This window comes from Giraffa tippelskirchi, chromosome 3 (assembly GCF_054371585.1).
Source record: "Giraffa tippelskirchi isolate mGirTip1 chromosome 3, T2T-mGirTip1v1.2.pri, whole genome shotgun sequence".
NCBI lineage: Eukaryota > Metazoa > Chordata > Mammalia > Artiodactyla > Giraffidae > Giraffa > Giraffa tippelskirchi.
Genome location: NC_137277.1, coordinates 106,189,128 through 106,199,859, shown reverse-complemented (window position 1 = coordinate 106,199,859; position 10,732 = coordinate 106,189,128). Strand labels below are relative to the sequence as shown.

The 10,732-nt window shown below is 40.3% G+C and overlaps 1 pseudogene; it reads left to right on the top strand.

Moving 5' to 3' along the window:
* Positions 1-208: 208 nt before the first annotated feature.
* LOC145543712 (large ribosomal subunit protein uL18 pseudogene) lies at positions 209-1,113 on the top strand (annotated as a pseudogene).
* The last annotated feature ends 9,619 nt before the right edge of the window (positions 1,114-10,732 follow it).

Sequence of the window (10,732 nt, the reverse complement as noted above, 5' to 3'; positions counted from 1 at the left end):
CACTGTGCAGGGTACTGAGTGATACAAAGGAATTGTTATTGTTGTTTAGTCGCTAAGTCGTGTCTGACTCTTTGCGATCTCACAGACTGTAGCCTGCCAGGCTCTTCTGCCCATGGGATTTCCTAGGCAAGAATATTGGAGTGGGGCTTTTCCACCCCCAAAACCGTGCTGGTCCTGTAGCTCTGTGGCAAGCTGCGGAGTCAGGGTTATGTTCTGCAGGATGGGGTTTGTTAAAGTTGTCAAGAACAAGGCCTACTTCAAGAGATATAAAGTGAAATTCAGAAGACAGCAAGAGGGCAAAATTGACTACTATGCTCGGAAACGATTGGTAATCCAAGATAAAAATAAGTACAACACACCTAAATACAGAATGATTGTTCATGTAACAAACAGAGATATTATTTGTCAGATTTCTTATGCCTGGATAGAAGGAGATATGATAGCTTGTGCAACTTATGCTCACGAACTCCCAAAATATGGTGTGAAGGTTGGCCTGACAAATTATGCTGCAGCATATTGTACTGGCCTGCTGCTGGCCTGCAGGCTTCTTAATAGGTTTGGTATGGGCAAAATTTATGAAGGCCAAGTCGAGGTGACTGGAGATGAATACAATGTGGAAGGCATTGATGGTCAGCCTGGTGCTTTCACCTGTTACCTGGATGCAGGACTTGCCAGAATTACTACCAGGAATAAAGTTTTTGAGGCCCTGAAAGGGAGCTGTCAATGGAGGCTTGTCTATCCCTCACAGTACCAAACAGTTCCCTGGTTATGATTCAGAAAGCAAAGAATTTAGTGCTGAGGTACACAGAAGGCACATCATGGGGCAGAACGTTGTAGATTACATGCGTTACCTGATTGAAGAAATGAGGATGCTTACAAGAAACATTCTCTCAGTACCTAACGAACAACGTAACTCCAGACATGATGGAGGAGATGTATCAGAAAGCTCATGCTGCAATACGAGAGAATCCAGTGTATGAGAAGAATCCTAAGAAAGAAGTTAAAAAGAAGAGGTAGAACCATCCCAAAATGTTACTTGCCCAGAAGAAAGATCGGGTAGCTCAGAAGAAGGCAAGCTTCCTTAGAGCTCAGAAACGGGCTGCCGAGAGTTAAACCAAACCACAATTTTCTACCAAGATTTTTCAGATAAAGACAATAATAAACTTATTGAACAAGGAGCAAAAAAAAAAAAAGAATATTGGAGTGGGTTGCCATTTCTTCTCCAAGGGATCTTCTCACCCAGGGATTGAACCTGAGTCTTCTATATTACAGGAGGATTTTCTACCACTGAGCTACTGGGGAAGCCCACAAAGGAATTAGGTAACATCAGTCTGGTTTTCAAGAGGTTTGAATTGAAATATCTAGAGTAAAGGAATGTTGCTAAGAAGGTAGATTTTAAATGCTCTCACCCCAAAGAGAAAACAATAATTACATGACATGATGGGGTATTATCCATGGTAATCATTTGATACTCTACATATGTAACAAATCAATACTTTGTATGCCTTGTTCATCTTAAATTCACACAATATTATTTGTCAATTGTATCCTAACAAAGTTGTAAAAAAAAATAAGTAAAATAGTAGACAACAGATTTTTTAAAAAGTAAAAGAAAATGAGTATTCTATCCCTTACTATCAGGCAGGGCTTCCATGGAGGCTCAGTTGGTAAAGACTCTGCCTGCAATACAATACAGTATTCTTGGGCTTCCCTGGTGGCTCAGCTGGTAAAGAATCCCCCTACAATGCGGGAGACCTGGGTTCAATCCCTGGGTTGGCAAGATATCCTGGAGAAAGAAACTGTTACCCCCTTCAATATTCTGGCCTGGAGAATTCCATGGACTGTATATAGTCCACGGGGTCACAAAGAATCGGACACAACTGAGTGACTTTCACTCACTCACGATCAGGCAGGCAGTACTATATAAAGAACATGGTTTTCGTATGAGTTGTTGGTTTGAATACCAATTCCAAGTTACTGAAGTTTCCCAGCCTCATTTTTCTCCTCTGTAGAATGGAGCTATTGTGAATGAGGTACTGCTACATGTCAAAGGCTAAACACAGTGCATTACCCAGGATAAGTGCTCCATTAGCTTGACACTGGTAGCCCAGGTAGCTGTTACTATCTTTTTTTTTTTCCTTTGGCCACACTTCACCACGAGGGATTCTTAGTTCCCCACCTGGGATCAAACCATGCCCTGGCAGTGAAATTGCAGAGTCCTAACCGCTGGACCACCAGGGAATTCCCTTCAATTACTATCTTGTACACGGGTGAGCATTTTTTTCCAGTTTTTTTCCTTGTATATTTCTTCCGCTTTGTCTTCCTACCTAAAAAGATACTTTTAAGACAAAGACCATTTTTTATTTCTTTTGTGTCACCTGCAGTTACTAATGACTATACTTAGTACATGCAATATAAATACTTATTTCTAGCTAGTAGTTAGATACAAAAATAGGAGTCAAATACTCTGGGTCCAATGTTATAACCCCTTTGAATAGGTTTTCATGTTAGTGTATGAAAGTTTGACTAAGTGAATAAAATATTGTGAGATCGATCAAGCATTAAGAAACAGAAGTTAATCCAAGTAAACTAACAATAATAAAATTAATGCATAAAGGACATTACCTTCTTAAATCATGCCTGTGCCACTGACTTATCATATAAACATAAATGTTCCGTCAGAAAATTCTGTTTTTTGTTAAAGTATTTAGAGAATAAAGCTACTGTCTTTGGACAATCCTGAAAAGGACAAGTAATTTCCTGCTTTGCTTACAAACTGAATACTGCTTCTGACAGAATTCTCTCAGGGTGAAGTGATAGAAGGATTTTTCCTATCACTTTTTTCGCTTGGCTTGAATGTAAGATCACAGGGGAGAAAAAGCTTAAAGAACCTTGAGATTTTCAGAGCGCTTAAAAAGAACATAGCTTTGGAATCAAAATATTAAATTCTAAATTAATTATATTATCACCAAAAATCCCAAATGAGAAAGAATAAGGCAAAGCATCCAAATAGATCAATGCGGCTTCTCAGGGAGTTCAGCAGTTAAAAAGAATGTGCATAAACATAGTGAAAACAACTAAAGAAATATGATAAAAAATTTACTTTGCTTGACTATCTGTGTTTTTTGATTTGGGAATTTATAGTTTGCTTTTGCCTGAGAAGCTGTATGAGAGGTTCTAAAAATTGCCAAGTAGCAAGATTTGGATTGGTGTTTGAATATTGGGTTGGTGTCTGATTATTCCCCTGGTTTGCATATTTCCTCTACAAGAGGTGTCAAGTCATGGCAACAAGGAAATTCACCAATCTACTCAGAGCATTAAAAACATATCAGGCAAAGAGCTCAATATCCTAAGTTACACTTATTTTCAGTTGGTCTTAGTGTACCCAGTTATACATAGGGGCATAATTTCCACTAAGATATATCTCAGTGTAGTATATGATTTCTGTTGAATCGTGTCTCAAAGTCACAAGAAAGAAAATGTGTCTTTGGGTAAGATGACGCCCTCTATACCAGGGCTTCTCAAACTTTAATGCCCATCTGAATCAGCTGAGGATCCTGTTAACATGCAGATCCTGATACCACAGGCACGGGGTGAAAGTTCTTCATTTTGAACCTTGCTTGGTGATGCTGATGGTGCCAGGCTTGGACTATACTTGGAGTATCAAGGCTGTAGACTAACCAGTTCACTGAAGAAGAAAAAGGGAGTGGAAGGGGCATTCCAGTGGCACTCCTGACTGTGTGGCTCAGTCAGGGAGTACAGACCTTTTCCTGTCTGCCAGCCTGTTGGCCTAGGTTCATGGGTAGAAGGCAAGGCATTTCCTGGTGTCCATGGTAGACAGGACAACAGCAGTTCCTGTCTTTCATGCCATCTATTTCAGAGGACAAAGTCTCCTTGTGTGCATTAGGCTGCCATTAAAGCTGCTCTGAAATGGAAAGGAAGGAATAAGCCATGAGGGTGAATGGGTCAAAATGATGCACAAGTGGAAAGAAGAAGTAAGGAAAAGCCAGAAAAAAAAGAACAGGACTAGTGCATCCAGGGACCTTGAAAGGAATATTCTTGTCTCTTTCATTAAGTTATTCATTTCAGTTTATTCTAAATAGTTTGCCCTGGTGTCCACTGTAACAAGATAGAATGACTTCACACACAGGGCTCATTTTAATAACAAAATATCTGCATGGGGCAGTTTGATGATGTTGGACACATAAAGCCAGAGGTAATTCATCCCTCTAAATGCTTGAACTCCTCCAGAGAAATTATAAAGGAAAAAGATCTTTATCTCCAATGAAAACAAAACAAAGACGTGTCCTTCAGATCTGCTTGGTGACTTTATGAATTGGAATAGAAACATTATTGCCTCTGGGAGGTCGACCTCAGCTGATTTTCAATCATTTGAAGAATAAGAACTCTAATTTTGGTGCCAATACTCAAAGCGAAGTGTCCTCAGGTGGATGAACAACAACTGGTAGATTGGCTTGTCGTGGAAATTGCACCCCCTTAAAATCTCCAAGAGAACTAGGCATAGTCTCTGCTCTGACCCTTACCAGCTCTGTGAATCTGTGCGTATGTGATGGATCTGACACAAAATAGGTGCTCAGAAAAATGTGAGTTCTGATCATGTTTCCTTGAATTTTCTAAGATTTTGTTTCTTAGTTTCCTCAAATTTAAAATTAAGATAATAACTTCTACGTAACAATTATAGGGTGTTTGGTGTACATTAAAATTCTTTTTGAATAGTAAATGTAAAAATAATATTATTAATATTGGATTTTGAGTTGATTTTCAGAGGTAATTGTGAAATAGGAGGTAATCGTGAGATGAGAGGTGATTGTATAGGTGGGAAAAATATAGAAAATTTAAATAAAATTTAGGTTCTCACAGGGGCACCAAGGCAATGACTATAACCTCAGTGGTTGTTCATTGTACTTCTCCTGGTCTTCCAGAAATGTGCAGTGCCTGCTGGGAAGGAACTCTGGACAGCCAAGATTTGCTTGATTGCTGTTCTAGAATTAGATAGAACAAGTCAGTCAAATAACAAGTTCAAGATTCATTCATATTCTCACTGTTTCTCCCAACTATTTTTTCATATTACCTTATGAACTTTACATAAGACAGATAAGTAACTGTCGAGTGGTATTTTGGATGTGTGTGAGCTCTAGTCTCTATTCTACTGGGTCCCTGGTGGCTCAGATGGTAAAGAATCTGCCTGCAATGCAGGAGAACCCAGTTCAATCCCTGGGTCAAAAAGATGCCCTGGAGAAGGAAATGGCAACCCACTCCAATATTCTTCCCTGGAGAATCCCATGGACAGAGGAGCCTGGCAGGCTACAGTCCATGGGGGTCACAAAGAGTCAGACACAACTGAGGGACTAATACACACACACACACATACACACACACACACACACACACTCTTTCTCTCCTACTACCCTGATGATACCACAAGCAGCAATACAGTTTTCCATGCTCTTCTTTACTGGTTCCTTTCTGTGGCCACTAACCTCATCTGCCCTCTCCTAGGGACACTGTGACCAGATGGTCCAGGTTTCTTAAGACTTCACTTCAAATATTATATCCAGTTTCATTCTGTGCCATAGCCATTGTCTCTTTTTCTTCACACCCTCTTGTATTATGCAGATGTTGAGAACAGACATGCAGATACAGTGGGGAAGGAGAGGGTGGGATGAATTGGGAGATTGGGATTGACATATACACACTGCTGCTGCTGCTGCTGCTGCTGCTAAGTCGCTTCAGTCGTGTCTGACTCTGTGCAACCCCATAGATGGCAGCCCACCAGGCTCCACCGTCCCTGGGATTCTCCAGGCAAGAATACTGGAGTGGGTTGCCATCTCCTTCTCCAATGCATGAAAGTGAAAAGTGAAAGTGAAGTTGCTCAGTCGTGTCCAACTCTTAGCGACCCCATGGACTGCAGCCTACCAGGCTCCTCCATCCATGGAGGAGGCAAGAGTACTGGAATGGGGTGCCATTGCCTTCTCTGGTATACACACTACCATGTGTGAAATAGATAGCTAGCGGGAACCTGCTATATAGCATGGGGAGCTCTGTGATGACCTAGATGGGTGGGATGGGAGTGGTGGGAGGGAGATCCAAAAGGGAGGGGATTTTTCATGATGGTTAATTTACATCTAGAATTTATTTGCTAATGATTCCTTCACCCTTTCATCCTACACACCCCTGCCAGATTATTCTTCTAAAAGTTCTGCTGTTATCATGTCATTCCACACCTTAAGCATTTGCAAGTGACATCTAATATATACAGCCCATACTCCAGGGTGCAAAACCCAGCCTCCCTCCCATGCTCCCAGGCCCAAACTGTTTCCTAATCAAGCTGGCTACAGCTCATCGTTTCAACTTTATCATTCATTCATTCTTCTTCTCTGTATCCAACCAAATTAGTCAGCTATCCTGCAATTCCAGAATAGTCTTATCAACCAACTGATTTTGTTTCTTTCACCATTTCTCTTTCCTGAGATATTTTCCTTTTCCTTTCAATTATTTCAGTCATACATGACTTCTAAGTGTACTTAGAAGTACACATGAACTTCTAACAAACAGATATCATACCTTAAAGGTAGTGATGATATGTAAGATATCAATAGCTGGTCAGAATGGACACTGAACCCCCAGAAAAGCTCTAGCCAGAAGGCTGGAATGGTGTCTAGAAGATCTTTCCGGGCCAGGCATCGATCCTACAGTTACTGGATTCTAGAAGGTGGAGGGAGGAGGGAAATTGTTGGGAATTCCTGGTAGAGATATGCCCAGGGCAGTAGAGGCCCTGGGGTGGGCTTAGGGGGAGACTGCAACCAATGACACAGAAATATTTCATTATTTAACATCTGTGATGAAAACACCCAGGGCACAGTGGCTGAACACGTGTCAGGGTTTGCTGTTGCATCTCCAGGCTCAACTTAAGTTCCTGCGCAACAACCCCAGAGGCAATGATCCCACCCCTTCTAAATTATTTTAGCATGTTTTACCCATACCACTGGAGAATCCCATGGACAGAGGAGCCAGGCAGGCTACAGTCCATGGGGTTGCAAGAATCAGACATGACCTAGTGACTAAATCACCACCACCCATACCACTTAATAGGTAGTCATAATTCATAGCCTTGCATTGTTAATTGTCTTTTGAGGGTAGTCTTTTCCAAAATAAGAGTTACACTGTAACTCTGTCTCTCCCTAAATGTCAAATATTTCTTCGCCTTTTTTAGGCAATCACTTATCCTATATTTATTAATGAAAATTACCGAATGAGAAACTAGGAACTATGTACACCATAATGTGGTCATTTCAAATGATCTCATTTATGAAGTGAGGGAGTTACTGACATCTTTCAGACTCTGAGAAGAGCTAGACACTTTCTTCTCAGAAATACCCACACAAAATTGTACATACAATTTCAGGCATCTCATATATCCCCTAAAGTCATTCAGAGATTCCTGGGAGTCCATAGAATCTAGGTTAAGGACTGTGATTTAAAAGGAATGTTATAGAACCAGAACACTAACCTAAAGAATTCACTGGATTTTGTTTTGGTTTTGCTTCTTACACGTACATTTATAAGAAGGAAATGGTCCTTATACAGGGGTACAAATGTTTCGTGTTCCTGTCTTACAGAACTTGCTTACATTTACAGCCAGACCATGTTTCACCCAATGTACACTCCAAGTAAAGCTGGTTGATGATGACTATGAGCAGGTCTCGGACCTGAAGCTTTCAAAGCTCAATTACTTTTATTAGCACTCTTGGTTTTATAAACAATGAAGCTCATCAACCCTGTTTTTACCCAAATCTCCTGGTAAACTTGAGTCTAGTAGGGTTTCACCAGGGGTCCAAACCTTTTTTTCCATTTGGAGGATAATTGTTTTACAATGATGTGTTGGTTTCTGCCGTATAACAATATGAATCAGCCATAATTATTTATATATATATATATGTCCCCTCCCTGAAAGCCTCCCTCCCCACTTCTGTTTCACTCCTCTAGGTCATCACAGAGCACCAGGCTGGGCTCCCTGTGTTACACAGCAGCTCTCCACTAACAATCTGTTTTACACGTGGTAGTGCTATATATGCCAATGCCATTTTCTTAACTTGTCCTACCCTCTCCTTCCCCTACTGTGTCCACATGTCTGTTCTCTATGTCTGCATCTCCATTCCTTCCCTGAAAATAGGTTCATCAGTACTATTTTTAATAAGGTTTTGAAGCATCTTGGAGCAGGACAAATGGCTCAGGCCACAACAAGGCCCTACAACTACCAAAGACTTAACTTGGATGCTCCCTTGGTAAGCCAGTGAGAGATATTTAGACAAGTTCATCCTAGGTCACCTCTGGGATCACAGTATCTCAGTGCCAATCTCCTTGCCTCTACCTGGAAGGCAGAAGAGCAGCAGGACCCACATGCTTGCCGTAATGGTCCCCTGAGAATGTGGCACTGCTGACTATGGTTTCAGCTAAAGTGCACACATTGCCAGCTATCCTCATAGATGTCAGATAACAAATGCCAGTAACAATCTGGAGTGGGGCCATCTTTGGTTGAATTCATTAACAGGTACCACTGGCCAAAGTATATCTAACTATGGAGGAAAGGAACATAGGAAAAGGCAAGATCAACTTTGTCTTAGATAGAATTTTGTTCAGCAGGGAAAGCAAACTTGGCATACAAACTAAAACATAGATGTGAGGTATAAAACAGTGAGATCATTGTCACTAGAACTCTGTACGGAATTGACTCCCACCGAGTTACGCGCCATGACTCAAAGAGATGGGACTTCCATCAACTCCCCAAGGTAGTTAACTAGCCTCTTGTAATAAATTTCTTTCTTTCTGTAAGAAGAGCACTTATTTATAAGGGAGCTCCCTGCTATGGTAGAGACATGAAAGTCTAGAAAAATTATACTTCTTCATATTTCACACTGATTTCCTTTACTTCTTGAAAAAAGTAGAAAATCTATATACTATTAATATTAATCTTTGGATTGTTTTTGGAGCTCACTAGCAGTATGAAGACATTATTAATAGATGTGGATAGTGAAGAGAACCCCAGAAGATAATAGTATGGAAAAACAGGGCAGTAAATGACAATTAAAATTAGAGCCAGTCAGAAGGGATTAATTGAGAGATTGAGGTTGATATACATACACACTCTCTCTCTCTCAGTCATGTTCAACTCCTTTCAGCCTCATGGACTGTAGCCCAGCAGGCTCCTCTGTCCATAGAATTTTCCAGGCAAGAATACTGGAGCAGGTTGCCATTTCCTACTCCAGGGGATCTACCCAACCCAGAGGTTGAAACTGTCTCTTGCATTTCCTGCATTGACAGGTGGATTCTTTACTACCAGTGCCACCTGGGAAGCCCATATACACACTACTATATACAGAATAGATAATTAATAAGAACATACTGAATAGCATAGGGAACTCTATTCAATACTCTGTAATAACTGACATGGGAATATAATCTTAAAAAGAGTGGACATATGTGTAAGTATAACTGACTCACTTTGCTGTACAGCAGAAACTAGCACAACATTATATATCAACTATACTCCAATTTTAAAATTAATTAGATAACAATGTTAGGACCAACTAAAAAAATTAAAATAAAAATAAGTTTTAATTCACACACACACACACACACAGATACAAGATGTCCATCAACAGATAAATGGATAAAGAAGATGTGGTACATATACACAATGGAATACTTCTTGGCCATAAAAAGGAATGAAACAATGCCATTTGCAACAATATGGATGGAACTAAAGATGATCATACTAAGTGAAGTAAATCAGAAAGAGGAAGACAAATACCATACAATATCATTTATATGCAGAATCTAAAATATAACAAATGGACTTAACTATGAAACAGAAACAAATTTACAGAAAGAGAAAACAGATTTGTGGTTGCCAAAGGGGAGAGGGGGTGCAGAACAGATAGAGTCGGAGTTTGGAATTAGCAGATGTAAACTATTATACATAGAATTGATAACAACAAAATCCTACCATATAGCATGGGGAACTGTACTCAATATCCTGTGATAAACCATAATGGAAAATAAAAGAGAATGTTTATACATGTGTAACTAAGTCACTTTGCTGTATGGCAGAAATTATCACAACATGGTAAATCAACTACACTTAGACAAAAAAAAAAAACAAATAGAGCTAATCTTTGGCTTTTCTGGCCAAAGACCAAAGTAATATTACTGAGAGACACAAAAAAACAGTAGATATTTTTCCAAGAACTCTTTAGAGAAATTACATCAGTTCTCTGGACACACGTTGAAGAGAGGGTATGCAATGAAACAGGCTGTGACTCAGTGCAGCCCTAGTTTTCATCCACTTTGACAACTGTGATGGGATACAGAAGTGTCTGAAAAGGAGAAAATGAATTCTATGTCATTCTGTATAGTGCAAACACTGTGATGACAGTGTGAGATCGAGGGGATCTCGGGTGGTCGAGGGAATGAGCATCAGGAGAAGCAACTCCCCTGCTCTTGTGCCGCTAATTCAACATGCTCTCAAAACCAAGCTACGAGAAGCAAGCAGTCGTGGTGAGAAGGGTGGATGGTGGGAAGAGGGGGAAGCAGAGTTACTTAACTGTCTTCTGCTGTTTCTTGATTTATGGCCATCTCTGTGCAATGAGTGAAATACGCAACTTCTCTCCAACAATCTGTCTTGGTTATTGGGCACAAGGTTGAAGTAGTA